The 18,490-nt window shown below is 36.1% G+C and overlaps 7 non-coding genes and 2 pseudogenes across 7 annotated transcripts; all 9 read right to left on the reverse strand.

Moving 5' to 3' along the window:
- Window positions 1–648: 648 nt before the first annotated feature.
- LOC128212665 (5S ribosomal RNA) lies at window positions 649–767 on the reverse strand. The gene has a single exon (XR_008257571.1). It is a non-coding gene; the product is annotated as a 5S ribosomal RNA (ribosomal RNA).
- Window positions 768–1,140: 373 nt separating this feature from the next.
- On the reverse strand, window positions 1,141–1,278 carry LOC128212651 (U1 spliceosomal RNA; annotated as a pseudogene).
- Window positions 1,279–8,034: 6,756 nt separating this feature from the next.
- LOC128212668 (5S ribosomal RNA) lies at window positions 8,035–8,153 on the reverse strand. Its single transcript, XR_008257573.1, has one exon. It is a non-coding gene; the product is annotated as a 5S ribosomal RNA (ribosomal RNA).
- Window positions 8,154–8,523: 370 nt separating this feature from the next.
- On the reverse strand, window positions 8,524–8,659 carry LOC128212650 (U1 spliceosomal RNA; annotated as a pseudogene).
- A 6,757-nt stretch (window positions 8,660–15,416) lies between these two features.
- Window positions 15,417–15,535, reverse strand: LOC128212669 (5S ribosomal RNA). The gene has a single exon (XR_008257574.1). It is a non-coding gene; the product is annotated as a 5S ribosomal RNA (ribosomal RNA).
- A 369-nt stretch (window positions 15,536–15,904) lies between these two features.
- LOC128212572 (U1 spliceosomal RNA) lies at window positions 15,905–16,068 on the reverse strand. The gene has a single exon (XR_008257492.1). It is a non-coding gene; the product is annotated as a U1 spliceosomal RNA (small nuclear RNA).
- Window positions 16,069–16,721: 653 nt separating this feature from the next.
- On the reverse strand, window positions 16,722–16,840 carry LOC128212670 (5S ribosomal RNA). The gene has a single exon (XR_008257575.1). It is a non-coding gene; the product is annotated as a 5S ribosomal RNA (ribosomal RNA).
- A 373-nt stretch (window positions 16,841–17,213) lies between these two features.
- On the reverse strand, window positions 17,214–17,377 carry LOC128212573 (U1 spliceosomal RNA). The gene has a single exon (XR_008257493.1). It is a non-coding gene; the product is annotated as a U1 spliceosomal RNA (small nuclear RNA).
- A 651-nt stretch (window positions 17,378–18,028) lies between these two features.
- LOC128212671 (5S ribosomal RNA) lies at window positions 18,029–18,147 on the reverse strand. Its single transcript, XR_008257576.1, has one exon. It is a non-coding gene; the product is annotated as a 5S ribosomal RNA (ribosomal RNA).
- Between the last annotated feature and the right edge of the window lie 343 nt (window positions 18,148–18,490).

The following is an 18,490-nucleotide window of genomic DNA, read 5'->3' on the forward strand; positions in this document are numbered from 1 at the left end:
GGCAGCGGCGGCTATTTCACTTATATACCAACATGAATACAGTTTCCGAGTACAGGCCTGGTCAAACAAGGGTACCGCGGTCTTGTCGCGCGCGCTGTATTCGCTTGCGCACATTGTTTCCGTGTTTGGGCAGAAACCCCGTTCTCATTTCGCATTTTCGTTAAAACGCATATTTTGTGTATGCAAGGTTAGAGTGGTGCTTCCGGTTTGTACGTAACCGCTGCATTCAATATGTGTGTATAAGTAGCCATGACTCATGTAAGTATGTCGTAACAACAAAGCGCAAAATTCACATCATTTTAAAAAATGTGTCAATACAAACACTTGCTTCGTAACGTAACGTATCCACGCAAAAACTAATGTCTTCCTGACGTTGCCAAGTCTGCGACGTCAGTTGAAATTTAACATCGCGTCACAACGTCATGACGGCAGCGCTTCTACGTCATTGCGCTCAAGAGACGTTCACTCTTAGACGCAACGTCATAAATACGAATAACAACGTTGTTCAGCGATAGTGGTCCTATATGTAACGCATTTTCACAAAAGTTTGCATTTTTGTGTGAAATAATTGCAGTGTGTACACGTAACTGCACGAAAACGTGCATTAAAACGTATTTTAATACATATAATATTTAAACAAAAAGTAAAAGTCTACAGCACCCGGTATTCCCAGGCGGTCACCCATCCAAGTACTAACCGGGCTCGACGTTGCTTAACTTCGGTGATCGGACGAGAACCGGTGTTTTCAACGTGATATGGCCGTAGACATCAGTACCTGTAAAACGAAGCATTATATAGGTGTTGCTTAAGCAGACGGTGTTCTATTTTTAGTTTTCACATTTAATTATATATCATAGCAACATTTCAATTATATAGTAGTAATAATAATAATAATGGCGATGTTGGTAATGATATAAAACGTGAACATTATTAAAATAATAGGTAATAGAACAAGTATTCCGTATTTATAAGTACAACCAGCATAACCATATACCAGGCTTGTACGCGTAACACTTTTAATACACTATCGTTCGTGTGCGCTCGCACACGTGTTTACCGTTTAGAATGACGAGCGGCCACGCTGTCAGACGAGACCCCTTCTTATTATGTTTTTATTTTTTAGTTTTGTTTTATTATGATCGGGAGTTAGCGCGAACGCAATCTCCCACACAAATAAATTGCGCACCCGAGTTACCCACATTTGGGGTAATCGCAGGCGCCAGCCCAACCGAAGTGCAATGGAAGAGCCTCTTCCTGGGGGAACCGCCATTTTTTTCTTTTTCATAAAACTTTATTCACATAAAATAACATGTGGGTGGGGTGTAAAGCGCCCCGCCCAACTTGCCTCGAGAAAGCACCTTAACATTGATATAAATAACAAAGTAACATAATGCAATAGTTTTGAAGTTTGGAAAAGTCACTGTTATATTCACTTAATCGATCACTTTTATATCGTTTCACTATTAGTCACTTGAAAGTCACTTTCACTTGTTGAACTATTTTTAAAAGTCAATATCTATATATTTAAACTGTTTTAGATAAACTCAGCGTCGAGGGGAGAAGCAAATAACACATAATACAGACAATTATATACATTATAAACTGGTGGTGCTGAGGCAAGTATGTTAGTAGTATACCAAGGTGAAAAAATTCAAACATTTGAAAAACAGGATAATTTTGAATTGTCATTTAAAAAGATATCTGGCAGAAGATGGTGATGACGACCCGAGCAGTTCCGCACCGAGGCTCATAGTGCGGACCTCCCCAAGTCCCCTCCCTCACCCCCGACCAATGAAATGAAATGTAAAAAAGAAGACTTTACGAAAAAGCAATAATTTTAGAAAAATGCCTTGGTATAAAGAAAAGGTTAGAGATACCCTGACGAAACCTTAAATGAGTGAAATGAGATAATGGTCCCAAAACTGGGTTACATATATACATATGAAGGGTGAGTGAAATGAGGAAAGTATGCATGAAATGATATGAATCCCTGACTGGGTTACATATATACACATGAATGAGATGCATGATGAGAGCGAGACAGAGTATCTATGAAAAAAGACATATAATACAAACAATACATAAAATGCAAATAATATGGCTATCTTCTGCCCCCAGGGAAATGACCGTCAGTCCAAGCTATGCCCTTCCTGCGCAGCCATCAACCTGAAAGCAGAAGAAAAACACAAACAGCAAAGACACTGAAAGCATTGCATACACAAGATATTATTTAATATGAAACTTTGGATTTAAAATGGTAAAGTACTTGATTTGACTGTGTTCTATTAGACAGAATTCAGACCAATACAATTTAAATTTATCAATATGTAGCCTTTTATAATCAATTAAAATTCTATATTTTATTCTATTAAAAAACCTATAAACGAGATCACTTGAGGCTAAAGTTTTCTTCTCTTTTTTAACATCATTCCTACTACACCAAATAATATGTCTAGACTCTGACAAAATAATAAGAAGGACATATTTAACATTGTGATTACATTCAATGTCAAAGAAATGAAACCATTTTTTACTAAATGAATAATTGCCATTTGTAAGTAGATTGAATAAATATAAACATGCTTTGTTCAAAGGTAGAACAAAGCTACATTCTATAAATAAATGGTCAATAGTCTCAACTCTATCACAAAAAGTGCATTTATTTGGTAAAGAACGATCAAATCTTGATAAGTAATAGTTAACGTATGTGACGTCATGAACAAGTTTAAAACAAGTATTTCTACATATCGGGTCTACTGCTCTTGAAAAAATATTGCTGAAAGCGTTTTTAAAATTAATATATGGATTATCTTTTACACACTTTGGTTCAATATTCCTTGTAACAAAAGTCGCATATAATTGCTTTGCATTTAATAGGTTAGGCACAAAGGAAGAAATTTCTTCAAATTCTTTTAAATATTTCAGACATTTAATATAAAAGGGAGGAACAAAATCACTATGCGGAATTAAATTAGAAGCAAATAAGGGGTTATATGTACGCATTTGTATCCCAATCCAATATGTTGTAAAATACTTCCAAGGAATATCATCATTATTTAAATATCTACATATATGCGACAAAAAGAAAGCTTTAATTTTCAAAGAAATACAAGGTATATTTAAACCCCCTTGACTGAAAGGTAAGTATAACGACTTCCTACAAACTGGTTCAAAAGTACTACTCCATATGTATCTAAAACATGATTTTTGGAAATTATTCAAGTAATAATGATGCATGTCCTGGGCAAATATATAAAACATATTTTAGAAACAACATAGCTATTTAAAATATGACTTTTACCTTTAAACGACATTGCTCGTGACGACCATAAATTCAAAGTATTTCTAAAATTATTGAATAGTTTACCCCATATATCATCATTAGTTAAATCATAACCAAATTTATAACCTAATAATTTACAGTTTTCAACCCACGAAATACCAAAAGGATGATCGTCTCGAGTTTTCCACTTTCCTAAAAACATACCCGATGACTTATTAAAATTGATTTTTGAACCAGACAATCTTTGAAAATTATGAACATGTTTAAAAAAAAATTAATGGATTGATTGTCAGTTAGAACTGTAGTATTGTCGTCTGCATATAAAGACATTTTAACGTGAAATTTACCACCCGGAGCTATGACACCATTTATATTTTTATCATCTTGTACTTTTTTGGCTAATGGTTCTAAACATAAAACATACAATAACGGAGATAAAGAACAACCCTGGCGAACAGAACGCTCTAATTGAAACGGATTTGAAATATGTCCATTAACAATAACTGATGTGGACACATCATTATATAAAACTTTAATCCATTTAATAAATTTATCATCAAAACCAAAACTCTGTAAAACAGAGAACATATATGGCCACGACACTTTGTCAAAAGCCTTTTCCTGGTCTAAGTTTATAAAGCAAGCAGTAATATCTTTCTGTTCAATATAGTCTAATAGATTCCTAATTAAATGTATATTATCAAATATAGATCTACCTTTAATAGAACATGTTTGACTTATACCAATAATACTTGGTAAAACATTGGTCAGTCTGTTAGTAATTATTTTAGATAACAACTTTCTATCTACGTTTAATAAAGAAATAGGTCTATAATTTTTCATAACAGACGGATTATTTTTATCTTTACATAATAAAGTAATGTAAGATAATTTCTGAGAATTAGACATAGTTCCAAGGTCATAGCATATATTGAATAATTTCTCTAAAATTGGACCAAAAATATTAAAAAATGTCAAATAAAACAAGGACGTTAACCCATCACTACCAGGGGTTTTATCGTGATTCATTTGTTTTAAGGCAGTTTCAATATCAGTAACAGTAATATTTTGAATTAAATCATCATTGTCATCATTAGAAACTCTGGGTAAATCTTGTAGAAAAATGTCATTTAATGAACTATCAATATATTCAGCTGCATACAAAGTTTTATAAAAATTCCTAAAAGAATCTAATATTCCAAGAGATGTATTTTTCTCTCTGTTATTATCGACTATCTTGTATATAATTTTGTCTTTATTTTTAGAAAATTCCACATCATGATAAAAGCTTGAAATATTCTCATTATGATTAATCATATTGACTTTACTACGAATCAGAGCACCAGTATGTTTGACTTTATATAATTCACTTATTTTAGATTTGATAAATATTCTCTCATTAATAGACGCTGAACTTTGATACTCTTTAATTAAATTTCTTAACTCTTTGTGATATTCAATATTCTTACATTTACTATAATCAATGCAAAATTCCTTAATCAATAACTTCATCTTGTCCCACCACTCAAGGGTAATTTCATCAGTTCTACTAATAATTTTCCAATAGAACTTAAAACCTAATTGAAAATCTTCATCTGATAATATGGAATTATTTAATTTCCAATACGACTTTCCTATACTTATATCATTATTTAAAGGAAGTTTAAAGTAGACAAAATCATGATCCGAAAGAGGACATGGCATATAACCAGTATCTATAATTTCGCCTTTGAATTTTAAAGAAAAATAAATTCTATCTAACCTACACCCAATACCATTTTTACACCAAGATATCTTAACCGTATTCGGATGTTTATTCCTGTAAACATCAAATAAACCATAATTTTTAATAACTGAAGAAAATATTTTTGAACCAAGACTACCTTTATCAACATTACCTCCAATTTTATCTAGCCTAGTATCAAAAATAAAATTAAAGTCTCCTAAAATAATTAAATTCCTTGATGTAACAAAAAACTGTTTAATATTTGTAAAGTACTCATTACGTTCCCCAGGAACATTTGGTGCATATATATTACATAATCTAACTTTAAAGTCACAAATATCTAAATCTAAATATAAAAACCGACCATCAAAATCCGTTTGAAAACTTTCAATATTAATTTTATCATTTATAATTATGACACATGTTCCAGCTGACTGTCCGAAACCATAACTCCATATATATCTGTATTTATTTGAAATGTGTATTTCAATATCTTTAACGAAAAAGAAATTATTAATATGCGTTTCTTGCAAGCAAAGTATATCTACATTATTAGCAGAAATAAAATCCTTTATAAAGGATTGCTTGGGTTTAGACCGAAGTCCATTAATATTTAAACTAAATATATTTAAAGCCATTTTAAATAAACACTGTGTACATAAATCATTTTAAACCGTATTGTACCTGTCAATCTTGAGATTAAGTTTAAACTAATCAAACCAAAAGCAGACGAAATAGTTTGTTTCTGATTTAAGTTTATAACTAGCAGACGAACACTCAATTTAAACCTTGTAACGTACAGATATATGTAGGCAATAACGCTAAATTTACAATATTCTGAGATAAAGTAGTTTAATACGAAAGAAGTAAAGGTGTAAACTATTAGCAGACGAAAATCCAATACTAGTAGTATGGACGGCAGACGATACATCGTAAACTCTGTACATTGTCCGTGTAGACAGAAATAAACAGACAGTATTAAATGACATATATTGGAAAAAGAACGCCTATATATATGACCATGGTGTGTCAACGATAAACCTTGCTCAACTAAAGAGAAGCAAAATATATACATGTACACAGTGAATTTTAGACCCGGCAAAGCCGTAAATAGAAATCGTGAGGCAAAGGCACTGTCCATAATACATTTCAGGTAAATCTCCGCAAAAACAAGGTTTTAAATCGTTAGACATAATCGTAAAGGAAAAAGAGGAAAAAGGATTAATTATGAAAAGGACTCTGCATAGACAGAAGCTCGTCCATGACCGTGTCCTGGGCCGTGGACTCCTCGGGTGTCAGAGGATCCTCAACGAGGATCGCACTGAGACCTCTGGAGTCCCCAGACCCGGCCACAGACGCGCCCCTGGCCTTCCGCCTCCGACGGTCGACGACATCCCAACCAGGGTCCGTCTCCTCGGAAGCGGAACGCTTCTCCCCTCTGGCCTCAGACGAAAACTCCATCTCACCCTCATTATCCCCTTCTGTTTCTTCTACCTCTGCAGCTATCCCAGTTTCCTCCGTGACTTCCACCTCCCTGGTCTGCTCCACCCCTCCTGTCTGCACATCCTGCACCTTCTCTTCCACGACCTCGGCCCCGACCTCGTTCACAACAGCCTCAGGATCAGGCGTTGCCTCACCTGAAACAACTGCCCCAGCATTAGTGACAATGCCGGGGCAGGTGCTCCTCACGTGGCCAATGCGCTGGCAGCGCAGACACAGAGGAGCACGTCCCCGCATTGTCACCAATGCTCGAGTTCCACATTCAAAATTCAAGATGTGGGGAATTTGCCCCTTTTCTATTTCATTCACTGAAATTTTGACAATCCTTATTCCTGTTTTAACGGAATTTTCCCCGAACTTGATCGCGTCATCAGAAATACCCAGGACCTTTCCATAACGTTCAAAAATGCTATGAAGTACATTTGCACATGTGTGCACTGGCAACCAGTGCACACGACACTCAACGATTTGATTATGATAATCAACCACACTGAAATTTTTCCCTCTATATGAAAAATCAGTATTTCCTATAAATCGCTCCACCACATCTCGGCTGCGTAAAGACACTTCGAAAAATCGTGATCCCGGAGGTCCCCTGGAAATGGTGTCCACTTCTCCTGCGTCTACATTATACTTTCCCATCATCATGACTAAGTCAGCCATAGAAACATTTCTATTGTTCATACATGAAATTTTCACGGATCTATTTTCTATGTCCGCACTAACTGCCTTTCCCACTAATGCGGGAAAGTATGCAGCAATACTAGTCATGTTTATTTAACACTCCACTGAAATACACTTTAAGTAAAGCTCCACGAGGAAAACGAAATTACTGCATGCAGATCACGGTATCCCCTGTGCCAGGTAAGTATGCTGGGCAGCGGCGGCTATTTCACTTATATACCAACATGAATACAGTTTCCGAGTACAGGCCTGGTCAAACAAGGGTACCGCGGTCTTGTCGCGCGCGCTGTATTCGCTTGCGCACATTGTTTCCGTGTTTGGGCAGAAACCCCGTTCTCATTTCGCATTTTCGTTAAAACGCATATTTTGTGTATGCAAGGTTAGAGTGGTGCTTCCGGTTTGTACGTAACCGCTGCATTCAATATGTGTGTATAAGTAGCCATGACTCATGTAAGTATGTCGTAACAACAAAGCGCAAAATTCACATCATTTTAAAAACATGTGTCAATACAAACACTTGCTTCGTAACGTAACGTATCCACGCAAAAACTAATGTCTTCCTGACGTTGCCAAGTCTGCGACGTCAGTTGAAATTTAACATCGCGTCACAACGTCATGACGGCAGCGCTTCTACGTCATTGCGCTCAAGAGACGTTCACTCTTAGACGCAACGTCATAAATACGAATAACAACGTTGTTCAGCGATAGTGGTCCTATATGTAACGCATTTTCACAAAAGTTTGCATTTTTGTGTGAAATAATTGCAGTGTGTACACGTAACTGCACGAAAACGTGCATTAAAACGTATTTTAATACATATAATATTTAAACAAAAAGTAAAAGTCTACAGCACCCGGTATTCCCAGGCGGTCACCCATCCAAGTACTAACCGGGCTCGACGTTGCTTAACTTCGGTGATCGGACGAGAACCGGTGTTTTCAACGTGATATGGCCGTAGACATCAGTACCTGTAAAACGAAGCATTATATAGGTGTTGCTTAAGCAGACGGTGTTCTATTTTTAGTTTTCACATTTAATTATATATCATAGCAACATTTCAATTATATAGTAATAATAATAATAATGGCGATGTTGGTAATGATATAAAACGTGAACATTATTAAAAATAATAGGTAATAGAACAAGTATTCCGTATTTATAAGTACAACCAGCATAACCATATACCAGGCTTGTACGCGTAACACTTTTAATACACTATCGTTCGTGTGCGCTCGCACACGTGTTTACCGTTTAGAATGACGAGCGGCCACGCTGTCAGACGAGACCCCTTCTTATTATGTTTTATTTTTTAGTTTTGTTTTATTATGATCGGGAGTTAGCGCGAACGCAATCTCCCACACAAATAAATTGCGCACCCGAGTTACCCACATTTGGGGTAATCGCAGGCGCCAGCCCAACCGAAGTGCAATGGAAGAGCCTCTTCCTGGGGGCCGCCATTTTTTTCTTTTTCATAAAACTTTATTCACATAAAATAACATGTGTGGGTGTGTAAAGCGCCCCGCCCAACTTGCCTCGAGAAAGCACCTTAACATTGATATAAATAACAAAAGTAACATAATGCAATAGTTTTGAAGTTTGGAAAAGTCACTGTTATATTCACTTAATCGATCACTTTTATATCGTTTCACTATTAGTCACTTGAAAGTCACTTTCACTTGTTGAACTATTTTTAAAAGTCAATATCTATATATTTAAACTGTTTTAGATAAACTCAGCGTCGAGGGGAGAAGCAAATAACACATAATACAGACAATTATATACATTATAAACTGGTGGTGCTGAGGCAAGTATGTTAGTAGTATACCAAGGTGAAAAAATTCAAACATTTGAAAAACAGGATAATTTTGAATTGTCATTTAAAAAGATATCTGGCAGAAGATGGTGATGACGACCCGAGCAGTTCCGCACCGAGGCTCATAGTGCGGACCTCCCCAAGTCCCCTCCCTCACCCCCGACCAATGAAATGAAATGTAAAAAGAAGACTTTACGAAAAAGCAATAATTTTAGAAAAATGCCTTGGTATAAAGAAAAGGTTAGAGATACCCTGACGAAACCTTAAATGAGTGAAATGAGATAATGGTCCCAAAACTGGGTTACATATATACATATGAAGGGTGAGTGAAATGAGGAAAGTATGCATGAAATGATATGAATCCCTGACTGGGTTACATATATACACATGAATGAGATGCATGAAATGAGAGAGCGAGACAGAGTATCTATGAAAAAAGACATATAATACAAACAATACATAAAATGCAAATAATATGGCTATCTTCTGCCCCCAGGGAAATGACCGTCAGTCCAAGCTATGCCCTTCCTGCGCAGCCATCAACCTGAAAGCAGAAGAAAAACACAAACAGCAAAGACACTGAAAGCATTGCATACACAAGATATTATTTAATATGAAACTTTGGATTTAAAATGGTAAAGTACTTGATTTGACTGTGTTCTATTAGACAGAATTCAGACCAATACAATTTAAATTTATCAATATGTAGCCTTTTATAATCAATTAAAATTCTATATTTTATTCTATTAAAAAACCTATAAACGAGATCACTTGAGGCTAAAGTTTTCTTCTCTTTTTTAACATCATTCCTACTACACCAAATAATATGTCTAGACTCTGACAAAATAATAAGAAGGACATATTTAACATTGTGATTACATTCAATGTCAAAGAAATGAAACCATTTTTTACTAAATGAATAATTGCCATTTGTAAGTAGATTGAATAAATATAAACATGCTTTGTTCAAAGGTAGAACAAAGCTACATTCTATAAATAAATGGTCAATAGTCTCAACTCTATCACAAAAAGTGCATTTATTTGGTAAAGAACGATCAAATCTTGATAAGTAATAGTTAACGTATGTGACGTCATGAACAAGTTTAAAACAAGTATTTCTACATATCGGGTCTACTGCTCTTGAAAAAATATTGCTGAAAGCGTTTTTAAAATTAATATATGGATTATCTTTTACACACTTTGGTTCAATATTCCTTGTAACAAAAGTCGCATATAATTGCTTTGCATTTAATAGGTTAGGCACAAAGGAAGAAATTTCTTCAAATTCTTTTAAATATTTCAGACATTTAATATAAAAGGGAGGAACAAAATCACTATGCGGAATTAAATTAGAAGCAAATAAGGGGTTATATGTACGCATTTGTATCCCAATCCAATATGTTGTAAAATACTTCCAAGGAATATCATCATTATTTAAATATCTACATATATGCGACAAAAAGAAAGCTTTAATTTTCAAAGAAATACAAGGTATATTTAAACCCCCTTGACTGAAAGGTAAGTATAACGACTTCCTACAAACTGGTTCAAAAGTACTACTCCATATGTATCTAAAACATGATTTTTGGAAATTATTCAAGTAATAATGATGCATGTCCTGGGCAAATATATAAAAACAATATTTTAGAAACAACATAGCTATTTAAAATATGACTTTTACCTTTAAACGACATTGCTCGTGACGACCATAAATTCAAAGTATTTCTAAAATTATTGAATAGTTTACCCCATATATCATCATTAGTTAAATCATAACCAAATTTATAACCTAATAATTTACAGTTTTCAACCCACGAAATACCAAAAGGATGATCGTCTCGAGTTTTCCACTTTCCTAAAAACATACCCGATGACTTATTAAAATTGATTTTTGAACCAGACAATCTTTGAAAATTATGAACATGTTTAAAAAACAAATTAATGGATTGATTGTCAGTTAGAACTGTAGTATTGTCGTCTGCATATAAAGACATTTTAACGTGAAATTTACCACCCGGAGCTATGACACCATTTATATTTTTATCATCTTGTACTTTTTTGGCTAATGGTTCTAAACATAAAACATACAATAACGGAGATAAAGAACAACCCTGGCGAACAGAACGCTCTAATTGAAACGGATTTGAAATATGTCCATTAACAATAACTGATGTGGACACATCATTATATAAAACTTTAATCCATTTAATAAATTTATCATCAAAACCAAAACTCTGTAAAACAGAGAACATATATGGCCACGACACTTTGTCAAAAGCCTTTTCCTGGTCTAAGTTTATAAAGCAAGCAGTAATATCTTTCTGTTCAATATAGTCTAATAGATTCCTAATTAAATGTATATTATCAAATATAGATCTACCTTTAATAGAACATGTTTGACTTATACCAATAATACTTGGTAAAACATTGGTCAGTCTGTTAGTAATTATTTTAGATAACAACTTTCTATCTACGTTTAATAAAGAAATAGGTCTATAATTTTTCATAACAGACGGATTATTTTTATCTTTACATAATAAAGTAATGTAAGATAATTTCTGAGAATTAGACATAGTTCCAAGGTCATAGCATATATTGAATAATTTCTCTAAAATTGGACCAAAAATATTAAAAATGTCAAATAAAACAAGGACGTTAACCCATCACTACCAGGGGTTTTATCGTGATTCATTTGTTTTAAGGCAGTTTCAATATCAGTAACAGTAATATTTTGAATTAAATCATCATTGTCATCATTAGAAACTCTGGGTAAATCTTGTAGAAAAATGTCATTTAATGAACTATCAATATATTCAGCTGCATACAAAGTTTTATAAAAATTCCTAAAAGAATCTAATATTCCAAGAGATGTATTTTTCTCTCTGTTATTATCGACTATCTTGTATATAATTTTGTCTTTATTTTTAGAAAATTCCACATCATGATAAAAGCTTGAAATATTCTCATTATGATTAATCATATTGACTTTACTACGAATCAGAGCACCAGTATGTTTGACTTTATATAATTCACTTATTTTAGATTTGATAAATATTCTCTCATTAATAGACGCTGAACTTTGATACTCTTTAATTAAATTTCTTAACTCTTTGTGATATTCAATATTCTTACATTTACTATAATCAATGCAAAATTCCTTAATCAATAACTTCATCTTGTCCCACCACTCAAGGGTAATTTCATCAGTTCTACTAATAATTTTCCAATAGAACTTAAAACCTAATTGAAAATCTTCATCTGATAATATGGAATTATTTAATTTCCAATACGACTTTCCTATACTTATATCATTATTTAAAGGAAGTTTAAAGTAGACAAAATCATGATCCGAAAGAGGACATGGCATATAACCAGTATCTATAATTTCGCCTTTGAATTTTAAAGAAAAATAAATTCTATCTAACCTACACCCAATACCATTTTTACACCAAGATATCTTAACCGTATTCGGATGTTTATTCCTGTAAACATCAAATAAACCATAATTTTTAATAACTGAAGAAAATATTTTTGAACCAAGACTACCTTTATCAACATTACCTCCAATTTTATCTAGCCTAGTATCAAAAATAAAATTAAAGTCTCCTAAAATAATTAAATTCCTTGATGTAACAAAAAACTGTTTAATATTTGTAAAGTACTCATTACGTTCCCCAGGAACATTTGGTGCATATATATTACATAATCTAACTTTAAAGTCACAAATATCTAAATCTAAATATAAAAACCGACCATCAAAATCCGTTTGAAAACTTTCAATATTAATTTTATCATTTATAATTATGACACATGTTCCAGCTGACTGTCCGAAACCATAACTCCATATATATCTGTATTTATTTGAAATGTGTATTTCAATATCTTTAACGAAAAAGAAATTATTAATATGCGTTTCTTGCAAGCAAAGTATATCTACATTATTAGCAGAAATAAAATCCTTTATAAAGGATTGCTTGGGTTTAGACCGAAGTCCATTAATATTTAAACTAAATATATTTAAAGCCATTTTAAATAAACACTGTGTACATAAATCATTTTAAACCGTATGTACCTGTCAATCTTGAGATTAAGTTTAAACTAATCAAACCAAAAGCAGACGAAATAGTTTTTTCTGATTTAAGTTTATAACTAGCAGACGAACACTCAATTTAAACCTTGTAACGTACAGATATATGTAGGCAATAACGCTAAATTTACAATATTCTGAGATAAAGTAGTTTAATACGAAAGAAGTAAAGGTGTAAACTATTAGCAGACGAAAATCCAATACTAGTAGTATGGACGGCAGACGATACATCGTAAACTCTGTACATTGTCCGTGTAGACAGAAATAAACAGACAGTATTAAATGACATATATTGGAAAAAGAACGCCTATATATATGACCATGGTGTGTCAACGATAAACCTTGCTCAACTAAAGAGAAGCAAAATATATACATGTACACAGTGAATTTTAGACCCGGCAAAGCCGTAAATAGAAATCGTGAGGCAAAGGCACTGTCCATAATACATTTCAGGTAAATCTCCGCAAAAACAAGGTTTTAAATCGTTAGACATAATCGTAAAGGAAAAAGAGGAAAAAGGATTAATTATGAAAAGGACTCTGCATAGACAGAAGCTCGTCCATGACCGTGTCCTGGGCCGTGGACTCCTCGGGTGTCAGAGGATCCTCAACGAGGATCGCACTGAGACCTCTGGAGTCCCCAGACCCGGCCACAGACGCGCCCCTGGCCTTCCGCCTCCGACGGTCGACGACATCCCAACCAGGGTCCGTCTCCTCGGAAGCGGAACGCTTCTCCCCTCTGGCCTCAGACGAAAACTCCATCTCACCCTCATTATCCCCTTCTGTTTCTTCTACCTCTGCAGCTATCCCAGTTTCCTCCGTGACTTCCACCTCCCTGGTCTGCTCCACCCCTCCTGTCTGCACATCCTGCACCTTCTCTTCCACGACCTCGGCCCCGACCTCGTTCACAACAGCCTCAGGATCAGGCGTTGCCTCACCTGAAACAACTGCCCCAGCATTAGTGACAATGCCGGGGCAGGTGCTCCTCACGTGGCCAATGCGCTGGCAGCGCAGACACAGAGGAGCACGTCCCCGCATTGTCACCAATGCTCGAGTTCCACATTCAAAATTCAAGATGTGGGGAATTTGCCCCTTTTCTATTTCATTCACTGAAATTTTGACAATCCTTATTCCTGTTTTAACGGAATTTTCCCCGAACTTGATCGCGTCATCAGAAATACCCAGGACCTTTCCATAACGTTCAAAAATGCTATGAAGTACATTTGCACATGTGTGCACTGGCAACCAGTGCACACGACACTCAACGATTTGATTATGATAATCAACCACACTGAAATTTTTCCCTCTATATGAAAAATCAGTATTTCCTATAAATCGCTCCACCACATCTCGGCTGCGTAAAGACACTTCGAAAAATCGTGATCCCGGAGGTCCCCTGGAAATGGTGTCCACTTCTCCTGCGTCTACATTATACTTTCCCATCATCATGACTAAGTCAGCCATAGAAACATTTCTATTGTTCATACATGAAATTTTCACGGATCTATTTTCTATGTCCGCACTAACTGCCTTTCCCACTAATGCGGGAAAGTATGCAGCAATACTAGTCATGTTTATTTAACACTCCACTGAAATACACTTTAAGTAAAGCTCCACGAGGAAAACGAAATTACTGCATGCAGATCACGGTATCCCCTGTGCCAGGTAAGTATGCTGGGCAGCGGCGGCTATTTCACTTATATACCAACATGAATACAGTTTCCGAGTACAGGCCTGGTCAAACAAGGGTACCGCGGTCTAGTCGCGCGCGCTGTATTCGCTTGCGCACATTGTTTCCGTGTTTGGGCAGAAACCCCGTTCTCATTTCGCATTTTCGTTAAAACGCATATTTTGTGTATGCAAGGTTAGAGTGGTGCTTCCGGTTTGTACGTAACCGCTGCATTCAATATGTGTGTATAAGTAGCCATGACTCATGTAAGTATGTCGTAACAACAAAGCGCAAAATTCACATCATTTTAAAAATGTGTCAATACAAACACTTGCTTCGTAACGTAACGTATCCACGCAAAAACTAATGTCTTCCTGACGTTGCCAAGTCTGCGACGTCAGTTGAAATTTAACATCGCGTCACAACGTCATGACGGCAGCGCTTCTACGTCATTGCGCTCAAGAGACGTTCACTCTTAGACGCAACGTCATAAATACGAATAACAACGTTGTTCAGCGATAGTGGTCCTATATGTAACGCATTTTCACAAAAGTTTGCATTTTTGTGTGAAATAATTGCAGTGTGTACACGTAACTGCACGAAAACGTGCATTAAAACGTATTTTAATACATATAATATTTAAACAAAAAGTAAAAGTCTACAGCACCCGGTATTCCCAGGCGGTCACCCATCCAAGTACTAACCGGGCTCGACGTTGCTTAACTTCGGTGATCGGACGAGAACCGGTGTTTTCAACGTGATATGGCCGTAGACATCAGTACCTGTAAAACGAAGCATTATATAGGTGTTGCTTAAGCAGACGGTGTTCTATTTTTAGTTTTCACATTTAATTATATATCATAGCAACATTTCAATTATATAGTAATAATAATAATAATGGCGATGTTGGTAATGATATAAAACGTGAACATTATTAAAAATATAGGTAATAGAACAAGTATTCCGTATTTATAAGTACAACCAGCATACCATATACCCGGCTTGTACGCGTAACACTTTTAATACACTATCGTTCGTGTGCGCTCGCACACGTGTTTACCGTTTAGAATGACGAGCGGCCACGCTGTCAGACGAGACCCCTTCTTATTATGATTTTTATTTTTAGTTTTGTTTTATTATGATCGGGAGTTAGCGCGAACGCAATCTCCCACACAAATAAATTGCGCACCCGAGTTACCCACATTTGGGGTAATCGCAGGCGCCAGCCCAACCGAAGTGCAATGGAAGAGCCTCTTCCTGGGGGAACCGCCATCTTGATCACGGTATCCCCTGTGCCAGGTAAGTATGCTGGGCAGCGGCGGCTATTTCACTTATATACCAACATGAATACAGTTTCCGAGTACAGGCCTGGTCAAACAAGGGTACCGCGGTCTAGTCGCGCGCGCTGTATTCGCTTGCGCACATTGTTTCCGTGTTTGGGCAGAAACCCCGTTCTCATTTCGCATTTTCGTTAAAACGCATATTTTGTGTATGCAAGGTTAGAGTGGTGCTTCCGGTTTGTACGTAACCGCTGCATTCAATATGTGTGTATAAGTAGCCATGACTCATGTAAGTATGTCGTAACAACAAAGCGCAAAATTCACATCATTTTAAAAAAATGTGTCAATACAAACACTTGCTTCGTAACGTAACGTATCCACGCAAAAACTAATGTCTTCCTGACGTTGCCAAGTCTGCGACGTCAGTTGAAATTTAACATCGCGTCACAACGTCATGACGGCAGCGCTTCTACGTCATTGCGCTCAAGAGACGTTCACTCTTAGACGCAACGTCATAAATACGAATAACAACGTTGTTCAGCGATAGTGGTCCTATATGTAACGCATTTTCACAAAAGTTTGCATTTTTGTGTGAAATAATTGCAGTGTGTACACGTAACTGCACGAAAACGTGCATTAAAACGTATTTTAATACATATAATATTTAAACAAAAAGTAAAAGTCTACAGCACCCGGTATTCCCAGGCGGTCACCCATCCAAGTACTAACCGGGCTCGACGTTGCTTAACTTCGGTGATCGGACGAGAACCGGTGTTTTCAACGTGATATGGCCGTAGACATCAGTACCTGTAAAACGAAGCATTATATAGGTGTTGCTTAAGCAGACGGTGTTCTATTTTTAGTTTTCACATTTAATTATATATCATAGCAACATTTCAATTATATAGTAATAATAATAATAATATGGCGATGTTGGTAATGATATAAAACGTGAACATTATTAAAAATAATAGGTAATAGAACAAGTATTCCGTATTTATAAGTACAACCAGCATTACCATATACCCGGCTTGTACGCGTAACACTTTTAATACACTATCGTTCGTGTGCGCTCGCACACGTGTTTACCGTTTAGAATGACGAGCGGCCACGCTGTCAGACGAGACCCCTTCTTATTATGATTTTATTTTTTAGTTTTGTTTTATTATGATCGGGAGTTAGCGCGAACGCAATCTCCCACACAAATAAATTGCGCACCCGAGTTACCCACATTTGGGGTAATCGCAGGCGCCAGCCCAACCGAAGTGCAATGGAAGAGCCTCTTCCTGGGGGAACCGCCATCTTGATCACGGTATCCCCTGTGCCAGGTAAGTATGCTGGGCAGCGGCGGCTATTTCACTTATATACCAACATGAATACAGTTTCCGAGTACAGGCCTGGTCAAACAAGGGTACCGCGGTCTAGTCGCGCGCGCTGTATTCGCTTGCGCACATTGTTTCCGTGTTTGGGCAGAAACCCCGTTCTCATTTCGCATTTTCGTTAAAACGCATATTTTGTGTATGCAAGGTTAGAGTGGTGCTTCCGGTTTGTACGTAACCGCTGCATTCAATATGTGTGTATAAGTAGCCATGACTCATGTAAGTATGTCGTAACAACAAAGCGCAAAATTCACATTTTTTTAAAATGATGTGAATACAAACACTTGCTTCGTAACGTAACGTATCCACGCAAAAACTAATGTCTTCCTGACGTTGCCAAGTCTGCGACGTCAGTTGAAATTTAACATCGCGTCACAACGTCATGACGGCAGCGCTTCTACGTCATTGCGCTCAAGAGACGTTCACTCTTAGACGCAACGTCATAAATACGAATAACAACGTTGTTCAGCGATAGTGGTCCTATATGTAACGCATTTTCACAAAAGTTTGCATTTTTGTGTGAAATAATTGCAGTGTGTACACGTAACTGCACGAAAACGTGCATTAAAACGTATTTTAATACATATAATATTTAAACAAAAAGTAAAAGTCTACAGCACCCGGTATTCCCAGGCGGTCACCCATCCAAGTACTAACCGGGCTCGACGTTGCTTAACTTCGGTGATCGGACGAGAACCGGTGTTTTCAACGTGATATGGCCGTAGACATCAGTACCTGTAAAACGAAGCATTATATAGGTGTTGCTTAAGCAGACGGTGTTCTATTTTTAGTTTTCACATTTAATTATATATCATAGCAACATTTCAATTATATAGTAGTAATAATAATAATAATGGCGATGTTGGTAATGATATAAAACGTGAACATTATTAAAAATAATAGGTAATAGAACAAGTATTCCGTATTTATAAGTACAACCAGCATTACCATATACCCGGCTTGTACGCGTAACACTTTTAATACACTATCGTTCGTGTGCGCTCGCACACGTGTTTACCGTTTAGAATGACGAGCGGCCACGCTGTCAGACGAGACCCCTTCTTATTATG

Source organism: Mya arenaria, chromosome 12 (genome assembly GCF_026914265.1).
Source record: "Mya arenaria isolate MELC-2E11 chromosome 12, ASM2691426v1".
In the NCBI taxonomy this organism is placed as follows: domain Eukaryota; kingdom Metazoa; phylum Mollusca; class Bivalvia; order Myida; family Myidae; genus Mya; species Mya arenaria.